Genomic DNA, 25,586 nt, shown 5'->3' on the forward strand with positions numbered 1-25,586 from the left:
CTCAAAGATTAGCTGGGAGTCATACCCCCACTGGTAGTGACTTAGACAGCTGATGATTGTCATCAACCGACAGAATTAACAAAGAAATCTTTTATTTCTGGCTTTGATGAGGAAGCTACTTCTCAGGGGGAGTAGTTGGTATATTGAATTGGTTAGTATTTTGTATATAAACTTGGTTTTAATGTAACTTTGGCATTTGATGTCAAAGGGGGAGTGATATCTATGGAAAAACACTCTCTTTTGGGGAGAGATTGTCACTTATACTTTGGTAATTGTTGGTACTTTTGTATTTGGCATTTCTGTTTTGGCACTTTGATGATTTTTCCATCTTGTATTTCCATCAATGCTAAAGGGGGAGATTGTTGGTATTTTGGTATGGTTTTGTCATTGATGTCAACACCTACTAAAACTCTAGCACTTTGGAGATCCAACAAAAATTCACCGACAGGATATAATGATCACCGACACTTGGAATGGCATGGAAAACACTTGGTAATGTCGAAGACATCATTTGGACATCTTGTCTTGAAGAATTATTTATTGGTATATTCATATTTGGATATTTGTTGTTACCAGCAAATAGGTCCAGGTTATGCACCGATGGGTTTATCTTTTCCAGATCAGCACAACATGCTATGGAGATGATTAATTATTGTTGCAAATGCATTAAGCCGACATGTTGAATCAGTTACTGCATCGGATATTGTATTGTTTGTAAAATGTTTTTATTGTAATATCTTGTAGAGCCGACCTACTAAAACTAGTCTTAGGCTATGGTATAAATGTAAGATCTTAGTTGTAAGGTCGAATAGGTAATATGAAAAGGAACCATAAGAAGGTATACGCAAGATTAAGTAGAGCTATACATGCAAACATCATTTGAAGGTGAAGCTAGGTTTCTTATGAAAGCATATTAGAACTACACCGGTACTGAATCCAGCATATGAAGATGCTATTTTGAGTAGTACATTCTTATTGGATTTAACCATCCAATTGAAGTCAGTGTGACTCTCATTTGTGATTGAGCAGTGAGCTCTAGGTGCTTGGCCTTTTTGCATGTGCAGACCCCATTTATGTACACTTACTATCTGGAATAGTATCATCTGATTGTGGGTAAGGTTTCCCACCATGGTTTTTCCCCTTATAGGGTTTCCACATACAAATATTGGTGTTATGTGTTGTGGATGACTTTATCTTTTTGTTCCATGTATTAATCCTTACCAGTATTGCAATTAACTGTTAAAACTGTCTACCGGCATATAAGACTAGTGATGTAGAGGTATGGTTCAAACAATTTGAAAATGTTCCAAGTTACTCACTTGCTCAACCAAACAAAAAACCCTCCTATTTAAGGATTCAATCCAACCAAACCTCACACCTTTAAGAACATAAATTCAACATCCCATCTCACCTATTTCCATCTGTTAGGCCCAATATGGAAAGCTAATGTACTGAGAGGGGAGGGGTGAATTAGTACTTCAAAACTTTTCTTCAATAATAACTTTACTATTATGCATAAACCGAATAGTGGAGTAACATAATATAAAGTTAAAACAAATAGATAACAATCATACATGATTCACTCCATAACACATATATTTTGGTTACGCAGAAACTCTTGGTTAGAAAGAAAAACTGCGGTGGGGATGGCACCCACAACTTCACTACTACAATAATAAAGAGTGCTCGGTTAAAGCTACATGTTTAGATATTTTTGATAGCCTACCCTATTAGGAGTAACAAGATCTATTAGATCTACCTTGCTAAAGGATTTTACAACACTTAATCTAAATGTTGCACCTCGTTAGAAGCTTTACAATTTATAGACTTTATTAGAGTCTTTTACCCTGTTGAAGGTTTCTCTTACAATTTCAAAATATTACAATAAATCATTACAAATATCTGCAACTTTATATCTGGAATGTTATAGCAGATTCTATGTGCTTAGAATAAGATTACCTTGCTTATAGCATACCTCGGTAACCCATATAGTAACTTGGTAAACCCTTCAGTTTACTTTGTTCTTTGACTGCTCTCTAAAATCCTTCTCAGTGACCTCTGTGTCTCTATAACAGTCATAACACTTAGTGCTTTTTCACATGTCTTGCTTCATATATCTCTATATCTTCCTTTCTGTCATGCTACATGTGTATTCTTGATCTTAATCCATGTTGTATAAAGAGATCTCTTATGACGGTGATTGAATTCATTATTTCAAGCTTACAAACATGTTTTATCGAATGAATAACCATGCAAAATACTTCATTGGTTAGATGACCTCAAAATCATACATAATCTTTAATTGCAATTTCCAATGTGATAATGGTTAGATGTTCCTCGATCTTGTAACATGTTTTCATATGTATGTCCAGGTTCAATGAATCTGGTAACACATTTCACTCGGTGTATATCAACTCGGTGTGTCATCTTTGCTTCTTGGTAGACATGGAATGATACTCGATAGACAGCTCGATATATACTACATTCTGCGACTACTTTCTTCAATAACCGACTGGACTATTCATACCAACTAAATATTTCGGTAGTAGTAACTGACCAGAGTATATAGAATAACTTTGAACATAAAACTAATGGCAACTTGATAAGTAGTAACAATCTCCCCTTTTGACATTAGTTGAGATGTTTTACAAAAACTACTTTCAAAGTTATAACTCAATAATCTATATACTTGCAAAATTTGACTTATACTAACAGTATATACAATAGTCAATGAAGATATACTCCCCTTATCAATATACTTGTACAAAACTCTGATTTTGCATGTTCGGTGATCTGTTCTTGTTCTTTGCTTACTATTCTATTTACTGCTCGGTTCACTGCTCTTGGATACTCTGCTTACTCTGCTCGATATACTCCCCCTATATACTATACTCCTTTTGTTTGATACTTGAATACTACACTCCTTGAATACTGTATCACTCCCCCTTTTTGACAAACATCAAAACTTAATTACCATTCGGGGCTGGTAACTGGTCAAAAATGGATTTGTACTTGGTCCGTGCTTTGGTGAGAGCAATAGAGAGTGCATTCTTTACACTGTCCATTAAAAAATTATGTGTTTGAATATCAGCCAATAATGATATTAAACCATCTAGAGTGCTTCCCTCTTGTGTAGTAGATAAGGAAGTGGCTCGGTTGATCTGTTCTTGGACAGATGAAAGATGAGGAAGGAATAATGTCTAAAGTGTCATTATGTCCATCCTAATCTTGTGTTCTTCATTTCTTAGATCCAATTGTTGAGCCATGAGCTGTTGTAACCTTGTATAGAAATTATGAACTGAATTAGGCTTTGTGGTCAACTTATTTGAGAGATCGGTGATCTCTTTCTCAATTGCCTCTGTTTTATTCTTAATGTCTTTAATGAATAAAGAAAATGTGTAGAGTTTCTAAAATAAATAAAGAATGTGCTTGAGTTGAGGAGTCAACTCAACAATAAATTTGACAAGTTTAACTTTGCCAATAGCTATAGCTTTCTGTACCTCTTCTATCATTTTTGCAGTGAGCTCTTTTTCTTTTAGCTTGCTCAAATACTCTGATGCATCTACTCCAGATGTCTCTATCTTTGTTAGGAGTTCATCCAGTTGAATGTGGATGGCTGCATCTGTTGACACTATAGCTTAAGGTAGCATATCTATTAAGAGTGCTTTCACCTTCTGAAGTACCTTATTTTTCTTTTGAATTGCCATTTGCTTCTCTTGTTCAGCCTTTGCTTTGCATAGTTCACCAAAATCAATGAGTGCTTGCCCCTTTAATTTTTATTAATCTACAGTGGGCAACACTATTGTTTTTGATCAATAAACTCTAAAACTATTCTTTTTCATCTTCTTTTCTTTACCTTTTACCGATGGAACTAAGACATTGGCTTGTGAGGCTTGATGACCCTTGGTAGGTTTCTCAGTAGAGGCAACACTTGATCGGTTTCTTTAGCCTTTGTAGAGTCCTTTGGTGTCTCGATACTCAGTGTCTTAGTTGCAACATTTGTAGTGCTAGAAGGTGCTTGAGATGTCTGTCCTTGAGAAGTACCTTCTCCTGCTGTAGACTTGTGACCTTCGGTGCCTTGCTCCATATCCTGAGGGGTTTCGGTTGAGACAGGTTGTTTGACCGGTGGATAAGGCTGAACTTGTTCCAAGACTGATTCACAGGATTCAAGTTTTGCATATGCATTGCCTACTGTCATTTCCTATTCCGGTGCCTCTGTATCCATGACATCTTCATCTATTTGAATGGTGTCAATAGGGTCTTGCTCGGTAACATCAGGATCTTGCTCGGTGACATCAACAATTTCAACTGTAGCTTGCTCACCAACATCCTTGATTTTAAATATTTCCTACTACTTTGCTTTTGTCTCATTTTCAACATCAATATACAGCCCATTCATCAGCTTTAAGGCTCTCTGTTTGATAAGAAACTTTGAGTTGTAGGTTGTCAGATGTTCTTTTATTTCAACTACTGACATGTCAAGAAAGAGATGAACCAAACTTCTTTCTCTGATCTATTTCTCTGAGTCCATTGCATCATTCCACCTATTATCAATATGCAAAGAAAGTTCATTCAGAAGTGACTTAGCTAGATCCAATGGAGCTAACCGGAATTTTAGAAGTGTGCAGATGATAGCTTCTTCAATTTGTCTCTTCTCATCATTATTTCTGGTTTCATACTTTACATATCCAAATGATCCAAATCCTCCATATTCTTTTAGATTAGCACAGAAGTTTTCAAAACTATGTACATTTACCTTCTTGCTCTTGACAATCTGAAATTTGCTTGCATCCTCAGATTCGGTATCACTAGACTCTTTTGCCAAAATGAGTCTCCGAGTAGATTTCTTGTAGGTATTTGTTACCTTGGGAATAGTAACACTCTTTGTTTTCTTACTCGGTGAAGCTGCAGATGCTCTAGTGTTAGGTCGCTTTGGAGGTGGAGTCGGTGAGACCTTTGATGTGTCCTATTTCTTTCTCTTGAACACTTTTCCCTTAGGAAATTCGGTGCTCAGTGTTATAGTTACCTCTTGGGCTTCAGATTCCTCTTCAGTAATGGCAATGGTGCCTTTGACAGGTGTAGAGGAAGAGTCTTCTCCGAATTTCTCCGATAATGCCTTTATCATCTTTGTTGTCTTTCTTGTAGCTTTGGGTACTACAATGCTCATTTTTACTTTTTCCTTTACTTCTTCATAGGTTCCATACCTCAGCTCGGTAGCATGTCTTGGCAATGTAAGAAATGCATAAATTTGCTTTTGTGTGATGTTAAAATCATTCTCGTAACCCATCAGTGACAAAGATTGAGTTCTTGGTTCCATAGCATTCACATAACAGTAATCAGTGTCTACTTCAAAACACATGTCATTTTTGTATTTCTCCGGTACCTGTTATGCATTTTCTCTTGAAATTTACTGAAGTAATCATCCATAATATCATTGAAATTATCACCTAACTTCTTGATGAAGTCATTGATCTGATGGGTGATTGGTTGGTGTAGTTCCCAAACAACTTTATCGACTGATGGAAAGAATTTTTCAAAATAGAAAAACATGCATACAAGTAATGATCCAAACTTTAGTGTATTAGTCGAGTTGTTCTTCTTCGGCTTCCTGATGGTGTTCATATTCTCAAACAGGTTCTTCAGCAACACCTCACATAGATCAATTTTCATTCCCTTTTTGACAATTTTGTATGCTAGGTCTACTGTTGCACAGGGTACACTATTTTCCCTTGCCGATTGGAAGAAACAGTAACCTATTACTCTTATGGCAAATTTTAGTTCTTCATCTGTGACATTGTTTAATTTCAATCCTCTGCAATTTGATTCCACTCTGGTTAAATTGATCAATTCCTTTTGTGATATCATCTTTTGGGCTTGGGCATGATCATAAATAGGGTAACCGGTAATCAGATGAATGATTTCCTTGGTAATCTTAAATGGTTTCTCTTCTAGCCACATGAAATCATCGTGAACTCTGCTCAGAACAAACTTGACCCATTGGGGTTTGAACACACAGGGATAGGCTAGGGCTTTAGTTAATCCCTTGATCTTAATGTGCTCATACTTGCTATTCAATTTATCATCTGTGCATAGTTCATCATAGGTGTCTTTGATTTCAACATGACCGAGTTCTTCAACAGGACATTTGGTGAAGAATCTCACATCCTCGACTAATAACACTCTATCCGGGATGAGTGAAAATGTGGTTTTGTCATCCGGTTCAGATGCAAATTTGGGAGTCAAAGAGTATTTTAGTGAGGGCTTCTCTACATTCTTAACAATGATGGGATCTTGGATCTTAGGTGCCATTTTAGATTTCAAATAAAAACTAACAAAAGATCCTTAGGGTTTCAGGATTTCAAATGACTGACGCTTCACACTTAGCAAATAATAGCAACTTGATAAGATCGGTAAACCAGCTTAACAATGCATTGAGATTGATGTACATACCTTGAATTTTCTTTGTAGGAGGTTTGATAGCCTTAGATTTGCTTTGCTCTGCTCTCTGGAAAACTTGGTGAGTTGAAAATGACCCCAAAAATGATTTTAAGTACACAATATGCCTTATCAGGCTTCATGTGGGTTAGGTCAAAAACATTAAATGCACTCGGTTCTATTTAACCGATTTACTCTCCTTTTTCATTTTAACCGGGTAACCAAACTTCCTTCATTTACCGACTTGACAAGCTTCCTGTATTCACTGACTTAACAAGTTTCCTGTAAAGTGCTTCAAAAGACTTTGATAGAATTTCAAACTTACTAATACATCTCAATTATGCAGATTTTGATTTAAGTACATAATGAAATAGGAATTGTTAAGATTTAACTTTGAGATAATGCAGTCCCTTCATACCTTTACCGATTAATTCGGAATAGGAGCACCTAACTTGGTAGGTAAGGTGCTTTCTTTATTTGACACAATTTCCTTCTTTTTCCAAATCATCTTTAATTTGTCTTTTATTTCTTCAGTGTCTTTTCTAGGTTGATCTCTGCAATCTCCAGCTAAGTGTCCAACTTTGTGACAATGAAAACATGTCATACCAAGATTTCTCCATGATCTTTGGTTGTACATCCCAAACCTTATAAAACAGTTGGCACTTATATGTCCATATCTTCCACAACATTCACACCATATCCTTGTATTATAATCCCATGGTATTGCAGAATACTGTCGGTAAGGATTTGTGTGAGTTCAGTAACCTCTAGCATTTGCTCGGTATGTAGACCACATATAGTTCTTTTGCTTAAACCAACACTTCTCGGTACTATGTCCATATCTATTGCAGTTTTTACAAAACCCTTTGAATTTTTCCTTATGATAATTGTTTACAGACTTTTTCCTACATTGTTTAGATGTGTGACCATATTTATTGTAGTTGTAACAATAACCATTGGACTTAGTGACATTCGGTTGCTTACCTTTTCTGATTTGGCACTTTGTAGATCTCTTACATTATCCTCAGTTGTCCTTAATGCATCAAAATTTTCAGTCATCTGTGTGCTAAAATGTTCATGTTCTCTTTGCATTGCTTTTAGATGATCAGCTAGTGCTTTGTTCTTTTCTCTCAATACTTCAATCATTTCTTCAGTTTCATCAGATATACTATTCTCAGATGATGTATCTTCCACTAACTCTTGAGAGTCCTGCAAATCATCATATATTCTTCTTCTCACTTTCAGAGATTTTTGCATTTGCCTTTGCATGTCTGCAATCACTTGATTAGCATGATCCAGCTCTTCTTGCAGATACACAATCCTCCAAGATTGTTTATAGCCTTCCATTGATAAGATCTTTCTCTTTAGGTAGTTAAACCCTTTTCCAAGATTCAAGCTCTGATACCAATTGTTAAGTCCAATATGGAAAGCTAATGTACTGAGAGGGGAGGGGTGAATCAGTACTTCAAAACTTTTCTTCAATAATAACTTTACTATTATGCATAAACCGAATAGTGCAGTAACATAATATAAAGCTAAAACAAATAGATAACAATCATATATGATTCACTCCATAACACATATATTTTGGTTACGCAGAAACTCTTGGTTAGAGAGAAAAACTACCGTGGGGATGCCACCCACAACTTCACTACTACAATAATAAAGAGTGCTCAGTTAGAGCTACATGTTTAGCTATTTCTGATAGCTTACCCTATTAGGAGTAACAAGATCTGTTAGATCTACCTTGCTAAAGGATTTTACAACACTTAATCTAATTGTTGCACCTGGTTAGAGGCTTTACAATTTATAGACTTCATTAGAGTCTTTTACCCTATTAAAGGTTTCTCTTGCAACTTCAAAATATTATAATAAATCATTACAAATATCTGCAACTTTACATCTGGAATGTTATAGCAGATTCTATGTGCTAAGAATAAGATTAAATTGCTTATAGCATACCTCGGTAACCCATATAGTAACTCGGTAAACCCTTTTGTTTACTCTGTTCTTTGACTGTTCTCTGGAATCCTTCTCGGTGACCTCTGTATCTCTATAATAGTCATAACACTTAGTTCTTTTTCACATGTCTTGCTTCATATATCTCTATATCTTCCTTTCTGTCATGCTACATGTGTATTTCTGATCTTAATCCATGTTGTATAAATAGATTTCTTATGACGGTGATCTAATTCATTGTTTCGATCTTACAAACATGTTTTATCGAATGAATAACCATGAAAAATACTTCATTGGTTAGATGACCTCAAAATCATACACAATCTTTAAGTGCAATTTCCAATGTGATAACAGTTAGATGTTCCTCGATCTTGTAACACATTTTCATATGCATGTTCAGGTTTAATGAATCTAGTAACACATTTCACTCAGTGTATATCAACTTAGTGTGTCATCTTTGCTACTTGGTAGACATGGAATGATACTCAGTAGACAGCTCGGTGTATACTACGTTCTGAGACTACTTTATTCAATAACCGACTGGATTGTTCATACCGACTGAATATTTCAGTAGTAGTAACCGACTATTGTATATAGAATAAATTTGAACACAAAACTAATGGCAACTTGATAAGTAGTAACACCATCCCCATAACCCCACAATGGGACCATGTGCAAAGTTATCAATATTTGGTTTCAAACCCCACCGGCAAAAGTGCTCAAAATGGCTCAAATTTCTCACAACCCCTCCAAATGGTTTTATAGGCTAACAAAGGCTCAAGATAGGTTTGATAGGTTCCTACAAATTCAAACAATTCTAAAAAACCCTCTGATTTGGTTGGTCAAGTCCCAAAAGTCACAAAGTACAAATTGGCTCCTTAGACCTGTTAGCCTTCAAAACTCACTTTTTGGCTTCCCACCAAAAAAATCCAAAGAATAGGCCAATATTGTTTGATTTTATTGAAAAAAAACCTAGGATAGATCTTTCTACCAAAGGAAAAGCTCTGGAACCTCTTGCAAGTACCATTACTAATGAACCCTCATCTATGGCTAGAAGGGCTAATTTAAGCACTTAACAAAGGAACTACCCTCAAAACCTACAATTTTTAAAGGGAAAGAATTTGAACACCTTGGGGTACCCAAATAATCACCAAATACAAAGTTATAGCTTCTGGTTTGTATTAAAACTAAAGTTATGGGGATTGTTCATGAATTCTATTCAATTCCCACAACTAGTCACATAGAGATGCCTGGCCAAATTTAATAAAATATCACCCAAACTACATCCTTTCAATCTGAAACCTTTTGGATATTAAAATAAACTCCCAAATCCTCCATTTCACCAAGTTTTAGAATTTTCCCATGGTGGATTTGGAAGAAATGGGAAATTGAAGTTGAAGCCCTAGGAAAGGGCACTTTTTTGGGCTGTTTGGATCTGTTACAACTTTTCTCCCTTAATAGTCCACCTCCAAACCTTTGGTTGGATTCAAAAGAAATATATTTCAGCCCTCTAACTCCCCATGAAATATTTTTTCAGTTTGGAGGTCGTGAAAGTCCGTACCAACCAAAAGAACAACAAATTTTCTGGAAAATATAGTTTTTTAATCGATTTCAAATATCAAGTTTTACAAATTTCGACCACAACAACCCTGACACGATTTTGTTGAGGAATTTTATAGTTTTCCCAACATGTTCAAACTGATTTTATATGGTTATTAACATTGGGCAACCAATTACAACAACTTTTTGAAAGTTGCTTTACAAATTGACAACTTTGTCAATTTTTGACAATTTTTGACAATTTTTGCATTTTGCCATTCAAACTAATTTTATCATCAACCTAGGGACCTAAACACATTTAAATTGATATAAATAGGCCAAAAAAACCTTTACTCCCTAAATCTACTCATCCTAAGTCCCTTTGACCATAGTTGACCATAGGGTTTATAATGCACCCTAGGCCACTAGGCCTTACAAAATGGACAATTAGGACCTTATTACAAAACAAAACATAAACAAAGGATTATTTGATCCTTCCCAACAACTTTCTATCAAAAGAATTAAGTTTTCAATCAATAAAGTATGAAATTGAGGCTTGTGCCCCTGCACCATACTCCTGGGGTGGGTTGATCTCATTTCCACATGAGATAAGTTGGTCCAATGAAGTACCATGCTTCAAAATTTCTGCCACATCCATCCATGTTGTCTCTTCTATAGGGTGTCCTACCCATTTCACAAGATATTGTTTTTATTCTTTATTTCTGGTCTTCTTAATGACCCTTTCATCAATGATCTTTTCAAGCTTCTTTTGTGCATGAGGAGGTATATCAGTAATTTCCTCTTGAGTCTCCTCCACATGAAAGTTTGTACCTGTAGCAACATGCCCTTTATAGGTTGTTAGATCACATACATTAAAGATAGGAGAAATACCAAGGTTAGAGGGAAGAGATATCTCATAGGCATTCAACCCATGTTTCTTCAAAACCTTGCAAGAACCCACTTTCTTCATGAATAACTTTGTATGCTTCCCCTCTGGTAATCTTTCTTTCCTCAGGTACACCCACACTATATCACCAGTCTGAAATTGTACATCCCTCATCTTCTTATCAGCAAGTTCTTTGTACCTTTGTGAACTCTTTTGGAGAGCTAGCCTTACTTGATCATGCACTTCCTTCATGCTATGAGAAAATTGTTCACCATGAGCACTTGTTTGCCCATCATGTGGAAGGTCTCTCAACTCCAAGATGCCTCTTGGATTCTGCCCATACACAATCTGAAATGGACTCCTTCCTGTACTCCTATTCATAGAATCATTGAATGCAAATTCAGCTTGTGGAAGTACAACATCCCACTTCTCTCCATATTGCTTTGTCAAGCATCTCAATAGGTTTCCCAAGGACCTATTTACAACTTTAGTTTGCCCATCTATTTGTGGATGGTAGGCTGAACTAAAGTTCAAGTTTGTTCCCAACCTCTTCCATAAGGTTCTCCAAAAATGGCCAATGAATTTTACATCCCTATCAGACACAATTGTTAGAGGAAGTCCATGTATCCTTACAATCTCTTTGAAAAAAAAAATTTCTACATAGGTTGCATCACTTGTACTCTTACATGGCAAGAAATGTGCCATCTTGTTGAACCTATCTACAACAACAAAGATGATATCAAAGCCTTTTTGAGTCCTAGGCAATGGGTAAATGCACAAAGTTGGGTCCCAATCCCGCGGAAGTCTGCGGGTTGGTAAAAGAGCCCGCTAGAAATGGGTGCTTGATTTTTACAAATCAAGCACCCATTTCGCTTCGGGTGCCCGAGCCATTCAAAAACAGGCGCACATTTTTTAGAAACATGCGCGCATTTTGGTTCGGGTGCCCGAAGCTAAATGGGCACTCGTTTTTTTCAAATCGGGTGCCCATTTCGCTTTCAATGGTACAAAGCGAAACAGGTGCCCAGTTTTTGAATTTAAAAAATGGGTGCCCGTTTGTTAAAATTATGAGCAGGAAACAACCCTTAGCATTTCTGTTTGCTTCGGGATAGGCTTGGTCCCACCAAGCCTATGCTTGGACCTCCAAAAAATGACTAAGGTAAAACGACATCATATTTCTACCTTGGCCTAATTTTTTGAGGGCCTTTCTGATTGAATTTTTTTACGAAACGAAAACCCATTAGAGTTTTCAGCATACTAATTTCATAAATGTAAATCTCATAGTGATAAGATTATTTTTACTATTTTTGTATTATTTATTAATCAAAAGTGGAACCTAAACCTAAAATACCAAGGTTCACTAAACCTTTAATAACTTTTTGGTTTTTAGGATTTTAGAAAAATAAATTATATGACATCGCTCTACATACAATTCTTTTGAATATTAAAAAAAAAATTGAAAAATATGAAATTTTCATCAAATTATGGTGGTCGTACACCCGATGTTTTGAAAATATACTTCATTGTCAGTTAAAAATTAATAAAAAAAATATATTCAATAAAAAAATAAGAAAAAATATTCTCATCAATATTTGGTGTCTTAGGTATCATTTCCCAGAAGGATTTGCAAAAATTCATTTATTTGCATCAAAAAAGGGTGGTTGTACACGTGTGGCCTGAAACAAGCATTTTGAAAAAATGGTTTTTAAACATGCCTACTAAAAAGTGATTTCTGCCATGTGGGTATTAAAATAAATTACATATTTGAAAATTAGACTCTGAGCACTACATTTTCTATTACTGAAGTTTTCTGAGATTCAATCTCTAAGTGCATCAAATTTTGACATCAATCGACAAAAAATTTGAAAAATAGAGAAAACACTTCCACTTTTTGCCCAAAAGTGGGACCACCCCAATCCCATTACAAAATCCATACTACAACTTTCCCAAGGCCTTGTAGGTATGGGTAATGGCTGATACAAACCTGCATTGGTGGAAGTAGCTTTGGCCTTTTGACAAATGGTGCATGTTTCAAGAAATTTTCTCACATCACTTTACATCTTGGGCCAAAAATAATGTCTTCTTACCTGCTCAAGGGTTTTATCCAACCCAAAATGTCCACTCATGCTTCCACAATGCTTTTCTTTCACAACATTCTCCCTCATTGAACACCTAGGAATGCATAATTGATGTCCTATGAACAATAAACCATCTTGGATCAAGTAATCAGCATATTCAACATGGTATGCTTCAGAAAAATCCAAACAAACTTTATAAATTTCATGAAAGTCTTCATCACCTTCATACATACCTTTCAAGGAGTTAATCCCTACACTTTGCAACTTCACCTCTTGCACTATCAAGGATCTTCTACTCAAGGCATCTGCCACCTTGTTTGCAACTCCCTTTTTGTGTTTGATTGTAAAGGCATATGCTTGGATAGATTCTACCCATTTCATATGCTTGTGACTCAACTTCTCCTGGCTATTCAAGAAGCTAAGTGCCCGATTGTCAGTAAAAACAACAAATTCTTTTGGAAGGAGATAATACCTCCACTTTTTCAAGGCTTGAACTAAGGCATACATTTCCAAATCATATGAGGAATACTTCCTCTTTGCCTCATTGAGTTTCTCACTAAAAAATGCAATGGGCCTACCCTCTTGGCTCAAAACAACCCCTATAGCAACATTAGATGCATCACACTCAATTGTAAAAACCTTTTGGAAATCTGGAAAAGCAAGTATAGGTTGCTTTACTACCTTTTGTTTGAGACTTTGGAAAGCCTCCTCAGCCTCCTTGGTCCATACAAACTTGCACTTCTGCCCCCCTTTGATTGTTTCTAGGATAGGTGCACAAACTTGGCTAAAACCTCTTATAAACTTCCTGTAAAAGGAAGCCAAGCCATGGAAGCTTCTAACTTCAGTCATTGACCTTGGAGAAGGCCAATTCAAGATTCTCTCCACCTTCTCAGGATCCATCTTGATGCTCCCACCTAAAACTATGAAACTTGAATCTCTTAAGGACCAAATTTAAATGTTGAATATGTTCATCTCTATTCTTACTAAAAATAAGAATATCATCCAAGTAAACAATAACAAATTTACCAAGGAATGGTTTTAGAACTTCATTCATGAGTCTCATGAATGTGCTAGGTGCATTGGACAAGCCAAATGGCATTACTTTCCACTCATAAAGGCCTTCTTTAGTCTTAAAGGTTGTTTTCCATTCATCTCCAGCCCTTAATCTGATTTGATGGTACCCACTCTTCAAATCCACCTTTGAATACCACCTTGCACCCCCTAGATGATCCAACAAGTCCTCAATCCTAGGCATAGGGAACCTATACCTGATAGTGATCCTATTAATGGCCCTTGAGTCTATACATAACCTCCATGTACCTTCTTTCTTAGGTGCTAGCACGGCTGGAATAGCACATGGACTCATACTTTTAGAAATCCAACCCTTATCTAAGAGTTCCTAGATTTGTCTTGCCATTTCCTCATTTTGTTGGGGTGTTAACTTATAGGAAACCTTATTTGGGAGTGTAGCCCCTGGGATTAGATCAATATATGGCTAATCTCTCTGATTGGAGGTAGGGTATCAGGCAACTCTTTGGTTATAATGCCCTTATAGGTCTCAAGCAAATCCGCCACCTCTTTTGGTTCTACTCTCCTAGATTCTTCCTTCTTTTTGTGCACCTTCTTTTCATCCTATTTTGGCAACACAACCAAGCATAACAAGGAGTATCCTCCTCTTTCAAGCATTCTAAAAACTCTTTCTCACCTACAAACATGATTTTAGAGTCTTTTGCTTCTTCACCATTATTAGGTAGGGGTAGTAAAGTTACCTTCTCACCTTTATACCAGATGGTGTATGTGTTCTTCTCACCATCATGCCTTGACTTCATGTCATATTGCCATGACCTTCCAAGTAGCAAATGGCATGCATCCATGGGTACAATGTCACAAAGTACCTTGTCCTTGTACTTGCCAATAGAAAACTCCACACATGCTTGTTCTTCAATGATGGTTTGCTGCCCCTTTGTGAGCCATGATACCTTGTAGGGTCTTGGATGTTTAAACCTCTTCAATTTCAGTTTTTCTACTGCCTTAATGGACAACAAGTTATCTATAGAACTTGAATCAAACACCACACTACATACTTTATCACCACTTCTACAAGTAGTTATGAAAAGTGCCTTCCTTTGGGGTGGCTTTGGTGGACTAGGTACTTTGATCAATGTCCTTCTCATCATCATGATCTCTCCTTGTTCAGGCTGCACAAAGGATCCATGAGAGTGAACACTATGTGTGTCCTCATCTCTCACCAAATTTGCTCTCCTTTCACCTTTTTTGTTTCCTTCTCTGGATATTTGGATGCAACATGCCCCATTTGATGATAGTTATAGCATTTTATGACTTCTAGGCCTCTTCCTCCACCTCTTCCTCTAAATTTTCCTCTCTTTCCTCTGAAATGTCCTCTAGAACTGCCTTCCCCTTATTCATTCCCCTGACTTGATTCACCAAGGTCTTTGGAACCTTGTCCTCTTCCTTGAGACATATTTTTGCCCCTATTTCCAAAGTCTTTTTGTCCTCTCCCTCTACCACTCTGATCACTCTTCCTCTTGAGTTTCTCCTCAACCTTCAAAGCAATTTGAAAGCATTTTTGGACTATGGGAGGGCTACTTAGACTAAGTTCATCTTGAATGGTAATTCTCAACCCTTGCAAATATCTTGAAAGCTTCACACATTCAGGCTCCACCATATTGGACTTCATCACCAATTTATGGAACTCTTGAGTATAATATGAGATACTCTTCTCCTTTTGCCTCAAACTCACTCTCCTCTTATGAAGTTGGACTTCATAATCATCAAGAACATATGCATCCCTGATCAATGCAACCATCTTCTTCCAGTGGTCACTGGATTCTTCTTCTCCTTCACCCTATCATTGTGAGTGAAATTCCACCATGTGAGGGCTGGTCCCTTCAACTTGGACTTAGCAATCTTAACTCTTTGACTTTTAGGTATGTCTTCACATTCAAAGAAGCTTGTGAGGGCATCAATCCAATCCACAACAACATCTGTATTCAAGTTTCCATCATACGAAGGTAGGTCCAACCTAACATCCATGGTCCTTCTCTCCATGGTCTTCAAGGTCTTCACAAGTAGTCTCTGATCAGCAGGAACTTCTTCTTCCTCATATTACTCAAGGGGTTACTCATCACTCCCCTCTTCAACAACATTAGAGTTTCCACCACTTTTCTTACGAAGTTCCCCATTAAGTCTATCAACCTCCTTCTACAAGGAATCAATCTTATGAACCAAGTTTTGATCCTTCAAAAACTTTACTATCTGTGCATTAGTCATCCTTGAGGACAACTCACCCTCTTGTTCTTCCCCTGACATGGCTAAAATGAAACAATCATTCTCCTAAGGATCACACTATCTCTGATACCCATTGATGTAGAAGTATGGTTCAAACAATTTGAAAATGTTCCAAGTTACTCACTTGCTCAACCAAGCAACAAACCCTCCTTTTTAAGGATTCACTCCAACCAAGCCTCACACCTTTAAGAGAATAAATACAACATCCCACATCACCTATTTCCATACCCATAACCCCACAATGAGACCGTGTGCAAAGTTATCAATATTTGGTTTCAAACCCCATAGGCAAAAGTGCTCAAAATGGCTCAAATTGCTCACAACCCCTCCAAATGGTTTAATAGGCCAACAAAGGCTCAAGATAGGTTTTATAGGTTCCTACAAACTCAAATTATGCCAAACAAACCTCTGATTTGGTTGTTCAAGTCCCAAAAGTCACAAAGTGCAAATTGGCTCCTTAGACCTATTAGCCTTCAAAACTCACTTTTTGGCTTCCCACCAAAAAAATCCAAAGGATAGGCTAAGATTATTTTATTTTATTCAACACCAACCTAGGGCAGCACTTTCTACCAAAGTACAAGTTTCGGAACCTCTTGCAAGTACCATTACTAATAAACCCTCATCTATGGCTAGAAGGGCTAATTTAAGCACTTAACAAAGGAACTACCCTCAAAACTTGCAATTTTTAAATGGAAGAAATTGGAACACCTTGGGGTACCCAAATAATCACCAAATACCAAGTTATAGCTTCTGGTTTGTATTGAAACTAAAGTTATGGGGATTGTTCATGAATTCTATTCAATTCCCACAACCAGTCACATAGAGATGCTTGGCCAAATTTAATAAAATATCACCCAAAATGCATCCTTTTGATCTGAAACCTTTTGAATATTAAAATAGACTCCCAAATCCTCCATTTCACCAAGTTTTAGAATTTTCCCATGGTGGATTTGGAAGAAATGGGAAATTGAAGTTGAAGCCCTAGGAAAGGGCACTTTTCCGAGCTGTTTGGATCTGTTACAACTTTTCTCCCTTAATAGTCCACCTCCAGACCTTTGGTTGGATTCAAAAGAAATATATATCAGCCCTCTAACTCCCCATGAAATATTTTTTCAGTTTGGAGGTCGTTAAATTCCGTACCAACCAAAAGAACAGCAAATTTTCTGGAAAATATAGTTTTTTTATTGATTTCAAATATCAAGTTTTACAAATTTCGACCACAACAACCCTCACACAAGTTTGTTGAGGCATTTTATATTTTTCCCAACATTTTAAAACTTATTTTATATGGTTATTAACATTGTGCAACCAATTACAACAACTTTTTGAAAGTTGCTTTACAAATTGACAACTTTGTCAATTTTTGACAATTTTTAACAATTTTTGGATTTTGCCATTCAAACTAATTTTATCATCAACCTAGGGACCTAAACACATTGAAATGGATATAAATAGAAAAAAAAAACCTTGAATCCCTAAATCTACTCATCCTAAGTCCCTTTGACCATAGTTGACCATAGCGTTTATAATGCACCCTAGGCCACTAGGCCTTACAAAATGGACAATTAGGACCTTATTACAAAACAAAACATAAAAAAAGGATTATTTGATCCTTCCAAACACCTTTCTATCAAAAAAATTAAGTTTTAAATCAATAAACTATGAAATTTTTAGACAACCGATTCACCCCGCCCACATCAATTGTCTTCAGGACCTAACATATTGTCTACATGCAATTCATGGATGTAGCTACATACTCTACTTTAGTTGTAGATTGAGAAACACATGTTTGTTTCTTTCTCATCCATACCACTAATCTTCCACCAAGTAGAAAAGCTCCACTGGTTGTGCTTTTCCGATCATCCACATTACCTGCCCAATCAACATCAGTAAAGACATCCAAAGTAAAATCTCCTTTATAGGGATACCATACACCATAGTCTACCATGCCTTTGAGATAACAAAAAATTCTCTTCACAGCCACCATGCAAATCTCCCTAGGCTCTTTTTGAAATCTAGCCACTAATCCAATAGCATGAGCAATGTTCGGTCTGCTATGAACAACATAGTGTAGCTTGCGAGTCATAGATATATTATTCACTAATAGTAGGGGAATCATCTTGCTTTGGTAACTTATAGCCTTCTACCATCAGTGTTCCTACCAGTTTTTAGTCTTCAATACCGAAAGACTTCAACCATTCTTTGATATACTTGGTCTGACAAATAAAATTGCCACCATCCAGTTGTTGGACCTTTAAGCCAATAAAGAACTTTATTTCACCGCTTAGAGACATTTCAAATTCCTTTTTCATTATATCAGAAAAATCCATTCACATATCATCATTTCCACCAAAAATTATGTCATCTACAAACACTTTTTCTATCAACATCTTGTCTCGATTAGTCTTCAACTAAATGTTGATGTCCTCACTGGTACATTGGAATCCAATTTTGATCAAATGTGCATGTAATCTCTCATACAATTCGCTCAGTTCCTTCTTTATACCATATAGTTGTTTATGCAATTTACACACCATGTCCTTATCATCAGTTAAGAAAAATCCATCTAGTTGTTCAATATATACTTCTTCTAGAATTCCATTCAGAAAGGCTGATTTGACATCCATTTGATAAACTTTGAATCCCTCATATGTAGAAAATGCTAGTAGAATTATTACTCCTAATCTAGCAATCGGTGCAAATGTTTCACCATAATCCTCACCTTCTTATTGAGCATACCCTTTGCAGACTAACCTCACCTTATTTCTTACAATTTTTCCTTCTTCATCCAATTTATTCCTAAAGACCCATTTTGTTCTGATTGCATTCATATCCTCCGGTCTAGGAACAAGTGACCATGTCTAATTCTTCTCAATTTGATCCAATTATTCATTCATTGCATTCACCCAATCGTCATCATTTAGTGCTTCCTTAACTATCTTGGGCTGTACTATAGAAATCAAACATGAGTTCTCTCAGATATTTCTCTTGGTTTGCACACCTGCATTCTTATCACCAATTATCTGCTCTTGTGAATGGTTCAATCTGACATATCTAGGTATTGTCTATGTAGGTTTTGCATCTTCTGTATTAGGTTCTTCATTTTCTTCGTCATTGTCATCGCTTATAGGTTGAGCATCTAATTCTGTATTTGTTGATTCTTCATTATTCTTTGCCTCCAGTTTAGTGATCACAAGTTTTTCTTCATTAACATCCTTTTTAGGTTTTGATCTAATTGTACCTTCAAAGTTATTAGATAGATCATCAACTTTTACATTATCACTTTCAAAGATTTTGTTAGTTCTCTTATTGTAGCATTTATATGCCTTACTCTTAGAAGAGTAACTAGGAAAATTTCCTTCATCAGATTTTGCATCAAATTTATCAGTGTAGTTATCTCTCTTAATAAAATATTGACTTTCAAAAATTTTAAAATAACTTACACAAGGATTTTTTCCATATCGTAGCTCATAGGGTGTCTTATTGTTAACTCTCTTCACTAGTGCCCGGTTTAAAATGTATACAACAGTAATGACTGCTTCTTTCCAAAACATTTTGGATACATCACCCTATAATAGTATGGTTCTTGTAGCTTCAACTATTCTTTTGTTCATCCTTTCTGCTATGCCAATCTGTTGTGGTGTCCTTATAGAAGATATTTGTTTTTTGATACCCTGTTCATCACAATACTTAACAAACTCATCAGATGTGAATTCATCTCCCCGGTCTAATCTAAAACACTTCAGGTTCTTACCGGTTTCATTCTCAACCAGAGCTTTAAATGATTTTAATTTACTAAATGCTTCTAATTTCTCCTTCAAAAATGTCACCCACAACATTTTAGAATAGTCATCGGTGATAATCATGAAATACCTATCACCGTAATAACTCTTTATTCTCATAAGGCTAGAGAGATCAATATGTACCAAATCTAAAATATTCTCAGAAATACAATTCTTGCTCTTGAAAGAAATAGAGGTCATCTTACCGATTTGACAATCTTTGCATATCACATTATCTAGTTTGACAATTTGTGGCAATCCTCTTACAACACTTGACTTATAAAACAATTATTAATATTACTATTCAAATGGAATAAGTTACCTCTAGTTTGCTTACCGATAGCAATCAATTCACCATTACCTCCAAGAATTTTGCAAACTCCAGTTTTAAACTCAAGCAAATAACCTTTATCATTGAGCTAACCAACACTTACAAGATTATTCTTTAGACCATCAACCCAAAACACATCATAGGCATTACTCTTCCCATTTAGACAAATTGAAACTTTACCTTTCACCATGTAGGGAGAGTTATTTCCAAATCTAACAACACCTCCATCAAATCCATCAAGGGTTATGAACTTACTTTTGTCTTTGGTCATGTGGTGTGAGAAATAACTATCTATAATCCATTCATCACTATTGTCCATATGAGATACCAGTGCCCTTTCATCTGTCAATTCCTCCTTCATGACTACAAACACAATTTCCTCATTTCCATCTTCATCTTCAAACTCTTCATTGGTCACACCTTCATCTACTACAACATAACAATGTTTCTTGCCCTTTCCTTTGAATCTCCTCAACTTTGATTTCTTATAGTGTTAGGGTAGTTAGCAACAATATGACCAATTTTACTACAAGAGAAACACTTCAAAGGTAGCTTTCCTTTATACATACCCATGCCTCTTGGAAATATTTTTCCTAACAGTGCCTCAACTTCCATCACTTCATCTTAATTGTCTTCATTTCCTCCGTTACTTCCATGACTTGACCCGCACTCATGATTTTGACATATATCTTTTCCATTTCTAGCAGATGAAACAGTAACAGAAGCTTTAAAGGAAGATTCAATAGATTTTGTCACACTATTGTCAAAACTATTTGAGTCAAAAGTTGCAAGCTTACCAATCAATGAATCAATAGTTACCTTATCCTTTGAAATAGATCTAAGTTCTTGGATTGCAGATACTCTTATAGCATACAGAGTTTGAAGAGTTCTAAGCATTTTAATTACTATTGCATCATCATCCATTTTACCTTCAACATTCTTTATGCCACCAACAACTTCTTTGATTCTTTGACCATACTGTGCAATATTTTCTCCTTCAAGCATTCTCATGTCATCGAAGTTTCCTCTCAATTTTTCCTCTTTGGCTCTTTGAATATGCTCATCTCCTCCATCGATTATATCTAACTTTTCCCAAACCTCACCTGCATTTTCCAATCCTTGAACATCAATATATTTTGAACAAGATAAAGTACTAAAAATAGGTTCTAAGGCCTTCATGTTATCTTGTTTCTCTTTGAGTTCATCTGGTGTCAAGGGAGTAGTAGTAGGAGCACCATATTTTGTTTCAACTTGCTTCCAATATTTTGCACCTAGACCTTTGATGTAAATCTTCATTCTATCTTTCGAAATCTTGTAGTTATCCTTGTTGAACTTAGGACCCTCTTTCTTCATCATCTTGACTTCCTCAAAATATTTCCCTCAAACGGTTAGGATTTCTGCACACAGATGACCAAAGCTTTGATACCAATTATTAATCTTATGAGAATCTGGTTAATATTGAGAGGGGGGGGGGGGGTGAATTAGTATTAATACCAAATGAAACTTTAAACCAAAAACAAACTTATATCATATCTGAAATCATTTATCAAATATCTCAACTTCTTTGATTAGATCTAACAACCTCTTTATTAGATTTGCTAACACATTAATCAAATCATTGACCACATCTATCAATTATTTCACCACTTAAGCAATCATATAAATTTGATCATTTACCAACTCATTATCGTCATCTATCAGATCAAACACTTTCTCTATCAACTCTTATCAGTATTGGTAACCTTTGATAAAGCTCTAATAAAACATCATAACCAATATACTCATAAATAGTGCATGAAATGTAACATAATCAAGAACATCACGTGAAAAGCATTCCACACATGAACACCATAATTTTTTTGATGTGGAAACCCAAATAGGAAAAAACCATGGTGGGATTTGGTACCCACAAATATTTGTACTCTTTTGAAGTATGTCGTGTTAGGAGCAGACCTTGTTAGGAGTCACCCAGTTAAGGAACATGCCTATCAGCCCGGTTAGGAGCTTGATGATCTGTTAGGATCAACCTCATGAGAGGATTTACCGCTCTTTTTTATAGCTTTCTTGTTAAGGGACTTAAATGTTCAAGGTCTTTTAGGACCTACCCAGTTAGGTGATTTAACTTGTTGCAACTGTTAGGGAACAACAATGAAAAAGTGATCTATTACTTGCACTTGTTGGCAAATGCACATTCCAATGAGAAATTGTAGGTGATTGAAGGTATTGTCATTGATGGAAACCTTGCAATCATGTGATACCGATAGGTAGACATAGGCATCAGCACCGATAAACTCTACACTGACACACAGAACACTGATACCGAAAAAGAAGAATATTGACACCCTGGCCGACAACATTTTTGTGTTAATGTATTTTGTAATTAACTGTAAAATCTTTTGGAAGTCAACATGGCAGATTCTAATATGACTCATATATGTATGAGATCATTGTAGATCATCAAAATAAGTAGTAGAGGTATGATGTGAAATTTGAATAGAAGGTAGCAAACCTATTATGTGAATTATAGGTTAAGGGTTTGTGTATGTAGCAGAACTTAAACCGGTACTAAATTTGGCATAGAAGATGCTAATCTGAAGCAGTACAAGACATTGGATTAGTTTAATCCATTTTTGTAAGTCAGTGTGACTTCCTTTGTAATTGAGCAGTGAGCTCTAGGCACTTTGCCTTCCTACATATGCAGGACCCTATTGTAGCAGTAATATTCCCTTATTGGCTAGTAAGTGAATATTGTGGGTCACAAATCCCACCGAGTTTTTTCCCACACTGGGTTTCCTTGTTAAAATATTGTGTTATGGTGTGCTTTTCATGTTGTGGCTCTTGTTCTTATTTGCTACATTATTTCTTCTTTACTAGTACACAGTTTTAATATGTTTTTCATGTTATAAGTTAAGAAATTATTATTACCGGTCAGATACTGATTCACCCCCCCCTCTCAATATCTTTGGGAATCTTAACAGCACTTCTCAGCTTGCTCAATCAAATCCAGTTATTCTCAACACTCTGCAACTCTCTAGAAGATCTCACACTTCTCTTGGACTACTCAACACATTCCCTTAAGACCATCCACATGATAAACATCAACTGTGCCATCCTAAATAGCCATCTCAACTAGGTCGGCTACTAAACCCTAATTACATCATAAAATTACAATACAAATCATAAGAGATCATATCAGATCAATATAAATATTATTACATTAAATTAAATTACAATAACAACCATTGGTTGATCAAAACCCATCACTAAAGTCCGATCTATACCAAAGTCAAGACCTCAAAACACTCCACTAAGAATTTCACTGTTTCCCAAGAAATTCTTCTTTGAATCATGCCAAAACAACAATCAAACATTTCATGTGGGTTGTGCCATGTTAATACCTTCATGTAGACTCGTCACCGATCACCGCCATAACAAAACTCATTACCGCTTTGATGATTTCTTCACCAGTCTTAAACCCTATTAAATTCATAGCAAACATTCATTAGGAATTTGAAACAAACCTTCTAGTAGTAATCACAAGTTCTGATTCTGATCATTTATTCCTTTCCATGATACTATCTCACATCCCAAACCACAAATCACTAATCATCGCTGATTGCCCAATTCAACCAAAACATCTCTTCTTTACTGGTTAAAGTCCTAATTCACAGACTTTGGTTATTTATTGGTAAACCCTATCTTCTAATAAACCAAATCACTTAGATAACAAAACAAAACATCAAGAACATTAGTAATCATCATTTGACATCAGTTGCCATCAATTACAACACATATAACTGATCAAGTCATCTAATAAAAAAATCTCAATCTCTTCATCACAAATAGTCTTCTATCCAATATCAGTGTAGTCATCCATCTTCAACTACATCACCTACATCATCTCATTCTGCATCAGTTATGCCAAATGCCAACAATTTCTATGTTGTAGTTGATGAAGGAGTAACTGATGAAGAATCACAAGAAGATGACAATGAGGAGATATTGTTTGTTGTTGTGAAGGAAGATCCAACTAATGAAAAGGCATTGGTGTCTCACATGGATAAGAGTGATGAATGGATAATAGATAGTGATTTCTCAAACCACATAACGAATGATAGAAACAAATTCTTATCCCTTGAAGAATTTGATGGAGGTATAGTAAGATTTGGTAACAACTCACACTGCATGGTTAAAGGTAAAGGAGCTATTTCATTAAATGAAAAAATAAATACAGATGATGTCTTTTGGGTTGATGGATTAAAGCATAAAATTTTGAGTGTTGGTCAATTAAATGATAAGGGTTATCTTATAGAATTTAAAAGTGGAGTGTGCATGATTCTTGCAAATAATGGAAAATTAATTTCTACTAGAAAGCATACAATAGGCAATATTTTTCATTTAAATACTAATGTGAATATTTGTTTGGTGGAAAAGATTGAAGATAGCTAGTTATGGCACAAGAGATTTTGTCATGTTAGTTTTGACAATTTGATAAAGGTTAGTAAGTCGAGTATTGTGAGAGGTTTTCCCCAGCTTGTTAAACTAGATAATGTGTTATGTAAAGACTGTCAGATGGGTAAGATGACTTCTATATCTTTCAAGAGTAAGTCTTTCTCTTTAGAAAATATCCTTGATTTGGTTCATACTGATCTTTTTGGTCCTATGAGGACTAAGAGCTATTTTGGTGATAGATATTTCATGATTTTCGCTAATGATTTTTCCAAGATGATGCACGAGTAATTGGTGTAGGGGCACCTAGCCATGGAGATGTATCATGAAGACAAACCACATTTTTCTTTATTTTTAACATTGCATTAATGATTTTAAGGTCACAAAAGACCATTTGTATAAAAACAATTCACGTTGTAAGGCTTGATGAGCCATTTTGTATCAAGAGACCTAATAGGTCCGGATAGGGTCAACTATAGTCAAAGGGTGAAGAACATCCCAAAAAAAGTTTGAAATGTTTTAATTGGTCAAATTTAATCCATTATAACTTGTTAGGGGTGTCCATGAAGGCTAGGGTCAAATGTAGAGGTAATTTATCAAAATTGTAAAAATTGCAAAGTTGCAACATTGCCAAAAAGTGCAACACAAGTGTAAGAGTGCAATCCATTAGTCATGAAATTGTTAAAGTAGTTAGGAGGAGTTGGAAATGGTTTATAAAACCATGTTTGGTTGATATCAAGGTGGTAGAGCAGTTTGGAGGGAATTTGACAAATATTATCCATCAAACCCTCAAACTGTCATAAGGTTTTAAGGAATTTGTG

The sequence above is a fragment of the Cryptomeria japonica genome, chromosome 4 (assembly GCF_030272615.1).
Source record: "Cryptomeria japonica chromosome 4, Sugi_1.0, whole genome shotgun sequence".
NCBI lineage: Eukaryota > Viridiplantae > Streptophyta > Pinopsida > Cupressales > Cupressaceae > Cryptomeria > Cryptomeria japonica.